The 13924-nt window shown below is 31.0% G+C and overlaps 1 long non-coding RNA gene across 1 annotated transcript in view; it reads right to left on the bottom strand.

The window, feature by feature from the left end:
• Positions 1 to 6784: 6784 nt before the first annotated feature.
• The window catches only part of LOC111086712, a 31746-nt gene continuing 24606 nt past the window's right edge, over positions 6785 to 13924 (bottom strand). Inside the window, exons 2-3 of the long non-coding RNA XR_002611441.1 lie at positions 9252 to 9594; positions 6785 to 7141 (exon numbers count right to left, since the gene is read on the bottom strand). This is a non-coding gene — a long non-coding RNA (uncharacterized LOC111086712). The remainder of the gene's footprint in view (positions 7142 to 9251; positions 9595 to 13924) is intronic.

Raw genomic sequence — 13924 nt, 5'->3', positions numbered from 1 at the left:
ATTAAACACATATACATTATAAATTATTGCAAGGTATCAAAAATTTCTTTTTGGGGGAGGGATCAAATTGTAAAAATTTGATTTGTTACAACCTAATTCCAGTTAAAATTTTAAAAAGAGTTTATTAATAACAATATAGATTGTTTATCAAAAAACAAAGATAATTGAGTAAGATGAATACCAGCCATTTCATTGGACAAAGTATAAAAAACAACAACTTTAAATTCATGATGTGAATAAGCCAATCTTGAAAATAAATTTGAACTTAATATTAAACATCTACAAAAGGTAAATAAATTTCTAATGATCATATAAATCAAATGGATGAAAATATCTTAGCTTGCAGGCTTAGTTTTCTACAGAATGAGAGTATGACACTATTTAAATATAAACTATTACATCGTCCCTCTAAGGTTGCAGGTACTAACCACGTCATTGATTGTCCTCTCCCGTGAAAGTAAGGAGAATTTAACAACCAGGCATTCTAAGCTCAAACATGGAAATGTTATTACAGAAAGTAGATACAAAAAATTTTAAATAAATCTCCAAAGGAGAATGGATATGCCACTGGTAAACAAAGATCTCCAATTGCAGGAGAGACCGCAAGCACTGAGTGGTAAATATAGTGAACTGTGGAGCAGATCAGATATCTTCCGAGATGGAAGACAAGTTTCTTATAGAAACTCATTGTTCTGCTGTCCAAAAACTGGAGTCAAATGTTTGTCTTAAACATAAAGTTCCCTGAGCACCAACCCTACTTAAGACTCGTAAGAAAGGTGCATCAGAGAATTTGGGCACTTATGTTGATGATTTGCTTCACCTACATGGGAAAAAATATTCCTCCTTTGTGTCAGTAGATTGCAAGGATAAGTTTGAGGAAGAAACTTCCAATCAAAATTATGTGACATCAATCGGATGTAAGAGATACACACTAATGGAGGCAATATCTGTGGCAACTAAGTTCGGAGTTTTAACTTTGAGCCCGTCAGAGCAAAGGATGCTACTGATAAAACCTATATGAAAGAAAGCTAAGCTCATGTTTCACCAGGGTTGCACAGCCAAAATTACCTCTGGAACACACCCAGAATGGGTACCAGTGAGTACGCAAGGTTTTCCAGAGCTATCAATGATAGTTGGGCTATAGTAAGTGCTGCCAATCTCTCTTTTCTAAATGTAGTCTTGAAAGGGTGGACCAGCACATTTGTTTTGATAATGGGCTCATATTTTTCCCTGCAGAAGATAGGCAAAACTATCCATTCCACCGGGCTGATCACCAGATAACATATAGATGTTTTCACTCCCACTCCAAAAAAATGGAGCCCTAGGTGAAACAAGTTTCATAAATACCCTGCTCAACCTTGTGGTTTATCAGATTATCCAAATGAAACCACCATTTTGACCACTTGATTCTGATTTCATTATAGGGGTGGACCTACTGTAGAAATTCGTATTATCATGTCATATTATCAGATTTTGTGTCCAATTTCTCCATGACCACCGCACATTGTTTACTCTGACTAAGACCAAAATGAATTTTAGGTGAACTGAGGATTGTAACAATGTGTTCCAGTTTAGTAGAAGTTCCAGTGTTAGGATACCCAAAACAAGATTGACCATTCCTGTTGGATACTAGCAATTATCGAATTTAAGCAGTTTTGTCGCAGATGTAGGAGGGATTAGAATATATTATGACATATGTTAGTCATATGCAGAGAACTCGTGAATGAAGATACTGCACAATACAAAATAACCAAATTTGTAGTATTTGCGCAATATAAAAGTTACTATTTTTTGTAACATGATATACTGTAATGCATTGTTACTTTTAAAAATCCAAAAGATATTTTGAATATTGGATCACAATTTTGCAAGTGTATGACTTTATTGGACATCATTGACCAGATCCATAGCACAGACATGTCAGTGGGTTGTATTGCGAAATGGTGAGAGCTTGTCCATTCACCTATTGTCCTGATCTTTTATCCCACACGATAATGAAACAAATTGCAATAACAGTGACATGAAACCGTAGTTAGTGATAATTCCACTGATGGATGCACACCATGATTGATGTTTCAGGAGCTTTAAGAATATCCACTGAAGGACCTATATTTAGCTTGTGAAAAGAGTAAAAATTTGCAAAATTTCTATCCAGTCCTTCACAAACATTTTAACTGGTCCTTCAAGGATTCCAAATGGTCCTTATTAGGTTTAACTGACCCACTGCAGGAACATGTATGTATATGCTAATTCCATTTTATTAATTGCAGATGTGAATTTCTTAAAGAAGGACACATTTGTAAATATTGATATACATACATGTGCAACATTAAACGAAACTCTTTAGTTGAAACAAGTTTTTATTTTTATCAGTCTTGAAGTGTACACAATCTTTATATGAATCCAGATATATACAAAAATAATGTAGCTTGAGATTACTATTTTAATACTGACCAAAGGGTAAGATATTTCTTCATTGGGATTTTAGTATTCATCACACTTTGTTTGGATTTCTCCCATCATTTACATGTTCCAGGAATCCACTTTTTCATTTCAAACATCATAGGGATTTCCCATAATGTTTTATAAGCAGGCCAGGATTTCTACAAAAGCTAGAGGCTCCATTTTAGAGATTGAAGTAAAGAAGATGCTTTCACATAATGGTTTTAGGAGAAAAAATTGCATGTTTGATAACACAGTAAAACAGGGAAAATGCTTAAAATTCTAATCAGCCCAAACTGGTCAGAACCAACTAAATGACGCACATTTTAAACCCTGTTTGGGAACTACTTGCTGTCCATCAGAGTAAAGTATGACCATCACAGATTGAGGAATGTAGTTCAAACACATGTAACCTGTGGCACTTGTATGAGTGTTTACAAGTGCAAGGACGTGCTTTACTGTTATAATAAGCTGCTGAGACATGGTTTTCAAGATGTGCTGAAGTTAGTGGTTCCCAGAGCTCCCAGACAGGAGATACTTCAGACTTTGTATAATGCAAGGACTATAAACTATCAGGGTGTTACATTAATATGTATAAATGTGTAGAAGTGGTTCTATTGGTTACATTTACATTGAGACTTTGAACAATGATGCATAAGCTGTACCGTGGGTGCTATTCATAGAAAAATCCAGTAAAAATAGGATAATCTTCAGCAATGGCAGTTGATTCTCCATTGTTGAGAGAGTAGTCCTTGGATGGTTCTAGGGAAAAGATAGTCCTCTCTTAGAGGTTGAATCAAGTAATTGTGAATTACTTCATCTTGATGACTGAAGCTTATTCATTAGTCAGCACCTTAGAGTAGTCTGTAGCTGACGCGTTGGTTAAACAATTGGAGTAATTGTAGAAATCCACATGGACAAGATGGCTAATTCAAACAGCCAGCTATTTTATGAACATTGCAAAGTGTTAGATTTGGTGAGATACACACCTCACTTTATCACTTCATTCTTAAAGTTGGATAAAATGCGTAATACAGATTACCAAGCAAATACTCACAATGTTTGTTAGTCCTGACTAAACTGATTGGGCCAAACCATGTTTGGTTGAGTAATGCAGCTTCCTGTGAACATGATGTGTGGTCACCAATCTGGAGGAAATGTGCTACAATGTTTTCAAGATTATATGGAGCCATTCAGCTCTGCACATGAGTTTATACGACATCAGCTAGGAAAGTCCATCATATAGTAGAAAAGATTCTATGATAAGTCAATGAAGGAATGAAAATTTGAGTATGGAGACAAGGTATGGCTTTGATAAGTGATTGTGATATGGAAACTTTGGCTGGATTTGTCACTTTTTAATTCTATGATAGCTCAGTCCATCAAACTATGAGCTTCGGTGCTCACGTGCCATTCATAGGAGTCTAAAATACATTGACAACCTCTGAAAAGCTGAGTTCGGATTTTTGTTTTTTTGTATGTAGATTGCTTTTAGTGTGATGAAGAAGAGAAATAGGGTAGTCATGTTTTAAAAAAAAAATGGAACATGTTGATAGATTTACTCTTATAATCTTGGTTGTTATGGCACAGCCTACTTAATCAGGTGAGTCGAGATTTGGTAATGCTTCTCTTGACGTATAGAGAATGACTGGAGTGAAAATGCAAGTAGCTATGTGTGTCTGTTGGTTTGTAATGGACAGATGTCACGAGATTGCCACAAACAGTCACAAAAATATTTATCTCAAGAAATGAAATAGCTTGATAGGAAGTAGAAGACGTGTATTGGAGTGATGGGTGAAAGGATTTAACTAACTCAAGAAAAAGCTCGAGTTCATCATTCGTTTTATATACCGAATACATCATCAACATATCTACAATTTAAGGCAGGGAGGGCACCTGTGTACTTATGAAACATAGAGTCTTCAATGTAACCAACAACAAGGTTAGTATGGGAAGAATCTTGTTTGGTTCCCACGGCTACACCATCCACTAGTTTATAGAATGTATTGTCAAAAGAAAAGACATCTAATGTTAAAGTTGTTCAGCTAATCTAATCAGGGTGTCAGTAAGTGAGTCTAGAGGATGCCTTCTGTCAGAGTAATGTTTTAGGACTTTGAGTCCATCTTCACGTGAAATGGAGGTAGGTATACAACGACGTTATGTCAAGTGTGGATAAAATAAAAGAATCTGATTTTGAATTAAAATTCCCAAATTTTTTGTAAGGTGTCGTTGATGTCCTGAATCTAAGTAAGAATTTGATTAACTTAGGAAATTAGGATGGAAGCGAGGTGACTAGAAATGTATTCAATAGGGTAGTTGCTGTTGAAACTGGGGGCCTGCCAAGATTGTCTAGCTTACGTATCTTGGGAAGAAGATAGAATACAGAAAGTCTACGGTATTTAACAAATAAGTTCTTAGCTTCTAATGGAAGATCAATATTTTTTTATCAATCTTATATATATTGCGGATGTGGTGTCTGTCCGAGAGTTCGCCTATCTTCCATTTGAAAAGCTGCGCACGCAGGCAAAGTTCAACATTCACTTTTGAAATGACGGGAGAACAGGCAGGAATAATGTTAGTGCCAACTTTTCTTTCGCAAGAGGATATTCTACACTAAATTGTTGGGAATTAATCACACTATCATTCACATTTCAAAATGTGACGTAACTTAAAGAATAAAAATGTAGATTTACCGTAGGTTATTCTTGAGTGGCTCTTAGCATGACTGAAATGCTCTTCAATTAGTTTTCGCGGTGGGTGTTAATAAATAAGTCAGAGCTTAGGCTCTGAGTGAAACCAAGAGTGTAACACAATTAACTTTTTCAAAGTTCATGAAATAATTTAAAATTGATAGATTAACTTAAACTTTTCCCGCCGCTGGGGACGAGTACTTTTGCTTGTAGTTCTATAATGATAATATGAACAGTCTGTTGATGTTCATCAAGCGGGATTTTATCATAGATAGCATAAGACGATTGGTCTTATAATCGTCGGTGAGCTTCCTGAAAATGAAGTTCTTCCTTCCAAGCAACCACCGCTTTTTCTTTGTCATCTTGTTTTATTACAATGTCGTCATAACAACGAAGATTATGTAAAGCTATTTCTTCGTTTTTCTTTCAGATGTCTGCATTTGTAAAATCTAATTTAGTAATTAATGAGTTTTTGAATCAACATAATCTTGGAAGAGCTACCAATATGTAGTAGTGGGAGTTTAATTTTTTTTAACCGACAAGTGTTACTACATACTACCAGTATTTAGTAATTAATAAGGTTTTGAATCAACATAATCTGGGAAGGGCTTCCAATGTGTAATAGTGGAAATTTCATTTTTTTTAACCGACACGTGTTACTACATACTACCAGTATTTGAGTATAAGTATGGAGTTATTAAGTATTTTTACATAACATTACGTTTTATATTTTAAACATTTATTAGCACTAATATTATTTACTGCTTACACCCTCATGAAATCAACTTGTGCATACTATTTTCACATTCAAGAGCTTTGAAAAAGAGAAGTATATGTGTATATTGCTAATATTTAGCATTTTAAGATTAGATTTTTTGGGAATTCACATAGATTGTTATATATTGGAATTGATAGGTATTTCTACACGGTATCAGCATTGAATAAGTCAAGATTTTTCTAATCGACATGCAAAGCTACACACTACCTGTATTTAGCATTTAATGATTTTTGGAATCGACATGTATTGTTACATATTACATATGGTTGTTTACTAATGTTTTACGAACCGATATGCATTGTTATATAGGCCTAATGCTTACTGTTTAAGCTATCAAAATTTATTACTTAAATAGTTTGGAATCCAGAAACGAAAACGTATTGCTACATACTACTAGTTTCCTTAAATAATTTTGAAACTAACATGTATTGTTATATACTACTACTATACGCAAAGAGCTTTAAACTAACACGTATTGCTACATACCACTAGAATACTTAAACAGTTTTGAAACTAGCATTTATTTCTACATACTTAGTATTATAACTATTTTGTTATTCATGTTTGTTGTTACATTATGCCAGTAATTAGTATTGAAACTATTTTGTTATTCATGTTTGTTGTTACATTATACCAGTACTTAATATTATAACTATTTTGTTACGTTTGTTGTTACATTATATCAGTACTTAGTATTTAAATTATTTTGTTATAAATATATAATATTTAAATATAAAAGAAGCTGATGCTTTAAGGCACTATAGAATTTTATTAGGCTTAAAAGGAATCTCCAAGATTCCTAACTTTCTACTTGTAGAATGGTTTAGTGTTAAGGAAAACATTTTACATCAAGAAGGATCATAAATTAATTTTATTTCACACAAGCATAAACCAATGCAATGAACTCGTCAGAGTTATTCATTGGGTGAATTCACAACCAAATACCGTACAAGTAAGTACATATTTTTGGTTAATACAAAACAATCACGTTACTTATAGATCTTTCAAATGCACACTAGAATATAGGTTTCAAGAAATAGAATACGGTCAAAGAGACAAATGTTAGATGACCTTTTTGTTGTTATGTTTTTTGAATAGAATGTTTATAGATAAAAGGTTCAGAAAACACATCTGGTTTGGCGCCTTCGATTCTTCTGTTGAAGTTTTTGATTCAAAGAGAAGAAGCGCTTCAAGATTAACTCTTCATCAGTACACGGAAGAAAGGGAAACACTAGAAAAACATGTATATGTGGTTAACACAAAGTTTCGATTTCTTTTAAGAAACAATATTTAGCGCTTCAAGATTAACTCTTCATCAATACACGGAAGAAAGGAAAACACTAGAAAAAAATGTATATGTGGTTAACACAAAGTTTCGATTTCTCTTAAGAAACAATATTTAGCGCTTCAAGATTAACTCTTCATCAATACACGGAAGAAAGGAAAACACCAGAAAAAAATGTATATGTGGTTAACGTGAACTTTGATTTCTTTAAACCTTTTTAACTCAAACCAGACCTTAGTTTGACTTCTAAACGACACTGTGCCACTAAAGTGAAGCCTGTACAGAAAAGCCATTCTTTTCCAAGCATATTCAAACCCGTACAGAAACGTTGTCGTGATTAGATCATCAACACAATCAGCCATACACATCCTATGGACGGTGGCATCATTGTTTACTTCAAAGGCCCATTATCGTTAGTAGACTCGTGTGTCACCTCCTGTGCTATATCGAGGACGACAAAGGAGGGACTACAAATTCGTGCAAGGCCATCCTGACGGCGCGTAAAGCTTGGGATTCTTTCATTACAATATGCATCAGTTGTGTGTGTGTGTGTGTGATGAGCACGTGGAAGATGTACAACCTGACGAAGATGATCTCCGCCTCAATGAGTTGCTTGACCTCATGAAAACCCTGACTGAGAGAATAAGGAACCTTGGATAACAACTAACAAATAAGCTAAGGTGGACTAAGAAGTGGAGACTGAATGATGCTAACATTTTGGACGAGGTCAGTGAGATCAGGGAGGAGAGTACCCCCACCCCATTTCGTCTGCTGCAGCCAACTTCAGTGACTTTGGTATGGCGACAGAGGAGGAGGACTCTGCCAGGCCTCAACGAGAGATGCAAGGTAGGACCTTATAACTTTAGATAAGAGTCAACTTCACAGTGTAAGAAAACTAATGGACTTACTATGGGTACATTTAATGAATGTGCAAGGAACAGGTAATAAAGATGTGAGATGATGAATATGTTTTTGAGTTTGTTGTTGAGTGGCTTTACATACATTGACGGTGGTGAAATGCCATACACTTACTATCCCGACAAATGTTTTTATCTTGTGCGACCAAGGATGTCGTGGTAACGAGGGTCAGCTGTATTCTTTATATATTTTAAAGTTTAAAGAGTTTTAACCTGTTTTTGAATTCATTAAAATTGTTTACAAAATTATAAAAAATGACTTAGCTTTCGGTTTATATTCGTCAATGTTAAGGAATTTTATATAGGAATAGTATTTTAAACCTCATTTCACATGTTATCATTCAATAATTTGATTGCAAGATACTATTACTTTATTAGAAAAATTATTTTACCAATTGTTACATAGAGAGTAGACCAAATAGTAATTAGTCACAATGTACCTCTAATTTCAAATAAATTTAGTTATTATATTAAGATATCATGATTCTGATCCTTTTCGCCTCCAGTTTATGATTAGGGTTATGCGCGTTGTTTCTCCAACTAATGTCTATGACAATAGTACTCTGAAGATCATGATTCTGATCCTTTTCGCCTCCAGTTTATAACTAGGATTATGCGCGTTGTTTCTCCAACTAATGTCTATGACAATAGTACTCTGAACACACACAAAAAAGACAAAATATATATTACATATTTGAGATCAGAAACTGTAAAGTTCATATTTATCAGGTTGCTTTTCAACTAATTAGTAGAGTAAATTTGGCCTAGGGATTTGCCACAAAACATAGTGATCCATACTTGCCCTCTGTTACAAAATATATCGAAATGATTTACAATTTCTTTTAGGACAACTGTTTTCACAACTTTTTTTTTTAATTACGTGTATTATACTCAGATATTCCTGATTAGCATTTTCTTAAAATTTGTTAAAAACAACAGCTTATATATATATATGTATATATATAGAGATACAGAAAGAGAAAGAAAAATTATATTGTATACTGTTATTTTTTCCTTAATAGCAAACCCTATTCAATTTAGATAATTCGTCTGTATTTTATGAAAAGGGTCCCTTGATTTACTACCTAGAAACATTAAAACAGTCTGTTGACGTTGGTAAGAAATTACAACCTTCTCACCTGAGGTCATGTAAGATAATACTTGACTGGCTTTTCTAACATAATGAATGGCATTGGACAGGGTGAAGAATGCCTTCTGCAATGCATTTCTTCATACATTCTGGACCTCGCTTGCGAAAGTCCGCCTCTACACTCCAAGGTTGAGCAACGCTAGGAAAGCCTTGATCATTAATGTTGGATTTATAAGGGACGTTGTAATGTTTCAGGGGAAGGACCGGTTCTTGCTGAGTGATTTCCCAAACGTATTGCGTTTTGGTTGGAAACAAAGGAAACAACTGACGGAAAAACTCATTCACTAATTCCATCACCAGGTGGGTATCATCCTTTCTCGATGGATTTGCAACTGAAATAGTATTTCAAATATAATAAAAAAACTTGAACATGGAAGTGTGATATCCATTGATCCGAACTCTAAAGAAATCGCCACTATAGGTGTTAAAAATTTTAAATTCCAAGATACTTGTCAAATATTAGTTTGATACTGGAATAAGAACATGAACTATTAAATCATAAAACTTAAAAAAAAATATTAATGCTAAGCCGTAACAAAAGCATATTCAATCAGATATTACAGTTTGTAATGATGTTTGTAATGAACTTTATATTTTAATTTACTTATTTTTTCCAAAGCAAACTTTACTATGGACTCGGTTTTTCATTTATTTACAATAGTACTACACTCAATCAGGAAAATCCAAAATTACATCTAATTATAGTGAAATAAAACACAGTTACATATTTTTCATGTTCAATATGTTAGAAAATCAAGGATACACGCTACTCAGGTATTACGGAAATAAGGAATTCATATGTGAGGTTCAGGTAGCTTTTGACATCTTAAATATAAATCAGACGAAGAGTGAAAATGCATAATATTCTATTTTTTCGTTAACTTGTTGCTGCTTTGTTATTCTAACAGCTTGTGAGTGAAAATAAAGAAGAATGAATAACAATATATCAATCATATTTATATCTGAGGAGCCATATCAACTGTACATCAATATGATATCATTCTATAGAAGCGACTATGTGTGGCGTTCAATGTTACCATACCTTTCCAAATGCTACATAAGATCTAATTTAATAAATGCATGCCTAAAACTTTATCAATATATGCATGCTGAAATATTACGGCATGTTTTCTTGGATATATGTTTTAAGAAAAAGTTTTGCTGTTGCCTACTGTCACATCTGTATTCTATACATCAAAGGTTAAATCGTCTTGAGGACATCCAGGGAGCTTCAAGCCCGACAGATGTATATTCTGATACTGAACATATAAAATTAGTATCTCCAAGTTAAAGTATAAAATAAAACATTGTGAGATAAGATCTTGGAGAATTGTCAATGTTTGATTAATTCTTTTTAAGAACGGTAGCAGCTTCCTTTCAGGGAACTTTCAGGGATCTTATAATTTGATCCACTTTACTACCCACGTCACCAACCTTTGTCCTCCATGATTATTGGGACTTATAATTGGATCCACTTTACTACCCACGTCACCAACCTTTGTCCTCCATGATTATTGGGACTTATAATTGGATCCACTTTACTACCCACGTCACAATCCTTTGTACTCCATGAATATTTTACAAATGTACCCAATTCATAATTTTAATAAAAACACCATTTGGATAATCAAGAGTGAAAAAAACATGTATGAATTCTAGTTTATATTATCTATATGATTATTGTTATAGTATCTATATGGTTATTGTTATAATATCTATATGGTTATTATTATAGTATCTATATGGTTATTATCATAGTATCTATATGGTTATTGTTATAATATCTATATGGTTATTATTATAATATCTATCTAATTATTGTCATAGTATCTATACGGTTATTGTTATAGTATCTATGTAATTATTGTCATAGTATGTATATGGTTATTGTTATAGGATCTATTTAAAAATTGTCATATTATTTATATGGTTATTATTATAGGATCTATGTAAATATTGTCATAGTATCTATATGGTTATTGTTGTAATATCTATGTAATTATTGTCATAGTATCTATATGGTTATTGTTATAACATCTATATATTTATTATTATAATATCTATATGGTTATTATAGTATCTATATGATTATTGTTGTAATATCTATATGGTTATTGTTATAATATCTATATGGGTGTTGTTATAATATCTATATGGTTAGTATTATACCATCTATATGGTTAATTTTATAGTATCTATGTAATTATTGTCATAGTATCTATATGATTATTGTTGTAATATCTATAAGGTTTTTGTTATAATATGGATATTGTTATACTATCTATATGGTTAGTATTATACTATCTATATGGTTAGTATTATAGTATCTATGTAATTATTGTCATAGTATCTATATGGCTATTGTTATAGGATCTATGCAATTATTGTCATAGTATCTATATGGTTATTATTATAGTATCTACATGGTTATTGTTATAGTATCTATCTAATTATTGGCATAGTATCAATATGATTTACGTTATAGTATCTATATGGTTATTGTTATAGTATCTATATGGTTATTGTTATAATATCTATATGGTTATTGGTATAATATCTATATGGTTAATATTATACTATCTATATAGTTAGTATTATACTATCTATATGGTTAGTATTATACTATCTATATGGTTAGTATTATACTATCTATATGGTTAGTATTATACTATCTATATGGTTAGTATTATAGTATCTATATAATTATTGTCATAGTATCTATATAGCTATTGTTGTAGGATCTATGTAATTATTGTCATAGTATCTATATGGTTATTGTTATAATATCTATGTGGTTAATATAGCATTTTTATTGTAATTATTATAATATCTATGTGGTTTTTGTTATAATATCTATGTGGTTATTGTTATAGTATGTATATGGTTATTATCATAGTATCTATGTGGTTATTGTTATAATATCTATGTGGTTATTGTTATAATATCTGTATGGTTATTATTATAGTATCTATAATAATATTGTTATAGTATCTATATGGATATTGTCATAGTATCTATATGGTTATTATTATAGTATCTATATGGTTTTTGTTATAATATCTATATGGTTATTATTATAATAGCTATATGGTAATTATCATACTATATAAATAGTTATTATTATAATATCTATGTGGTTTTTGTTATAATATCTATATGGTTATTATTATAGTATCTATGTAATTATTGTCATAGTATCTATATGGTTATTGTTATAGTACCTATATGGTTATTATTTTAACATCTATATGATTAATATTATGGTATCTATATGATTATTGTTATAATATCTACATGGTTATTGTTATGATATATATATGGTTATTATTATAGTACCTATGTTGTTATTGGCAAAGAATCTATACGGTTATTGTTATACTATCTTTGTAAATATTGTCATAGTATCTATATGGCTATTGTTATAGGATCTATGTAGTTATTGTCATAGTATCTATATGGCTATTGTTATAGTATCTATGTAATTATTGTCATAGTATTTATGTGGTTATTATTATAGGATCTATGTAATTATTGTCATAGTATCTATATGGTTATTGTTATAGTATCTATGTAATTATTTTCATAGTATTTATATGGTTATTGTTATAATATCTATATGGTTATTATTATAGTATCTATGTAATTATTGTCATAGTATCTATATGGTTATTGTTATAATATCTATATGGTTATTATTATAGTATCTATGTAATTATTGTCATAGTATCTATATGTCTATTGTTATAGGATCTATGTAATTATTGTCATAGTTATATATATATATGGTTATTATTATAGTATCTATGCGGTTATTATAGCATTTTTATGGTTATTATTATAATATATATGTGGTTATTGTTATAATATCTATGTGGTTATTGTTATAGTATCTATATGGTTATTGTTATAGTATCTATATGGTTATTGTTATAATATCTATATGGTTATTGTTATAATATCTATATGGTTATTATTACAGTAGCAATATGGTAATTATCATTCTATATAATTGGTTATTATTATAATATCTATGTGGTTATTGTTATAATATCTATATGGTTATTGTTATAATATCTATGTAATTATTGTCATAGTATCTATATGGTTATTATTTTAATATCTATGTGGTTACTTTTATAATATCTATATGGTTGTTGTTATAGTATCTATATCGTTATTATTATAATATCTATGTGGTTATTGTTATAGTATCTATATAGTTATTGTCATAGTATCTATTTGGTTATTGTAATAATATCGATATGGTTATTGTTATGATATCTATATGGTTATTATTATAGTATCTATGTAATTATTGTCAGAGTATCTATACGGTTATTGTTATACTATCTTTGTAAATATTGTCATAGTATCTATATGGCTATTGTTATAGGATCTATGTAGTTATTGTCATAGTATTTACATGGTTATATTTATAGTATCGATATGGTTATTGTTATAATATCTATATGGTTATTATTATAGTATCTATGTAATTATTGTCAGAGTATCTATACGGTTATTGTTATAGTATCTTTGTAAATATTGTCATAGTATCTAGATGGCTATTGTTATAGAATCTATGTAGTTATTGTCATAGTATATATATGGTTATTATTATAGTATCTGTGTAATTATTGTCATAGTATATATATGGTTATA

Source organism: Limulus polyphemus, unplaced genomic scaffold, assembly GCF_000517525.1.
Source record: "Limulus polyphemus unplaced genomic scaffold, Limulus_polyphemus-2.1.2 Scaffold1349, whole genome shotgun sequence".
NCBI classification, from domain to species: domain Eukaryota; kingdom Metazoa; phylum Arthropoda; class Merostomata; order Xiphosura; family Limulidae; genus Limulus; species Limulus polyphemus.
The sequence above is the reverse complement of the archived record's forward strand: the minus strand, read 5'-3'. Positions and strand labels throughout refer to the sequence as shown.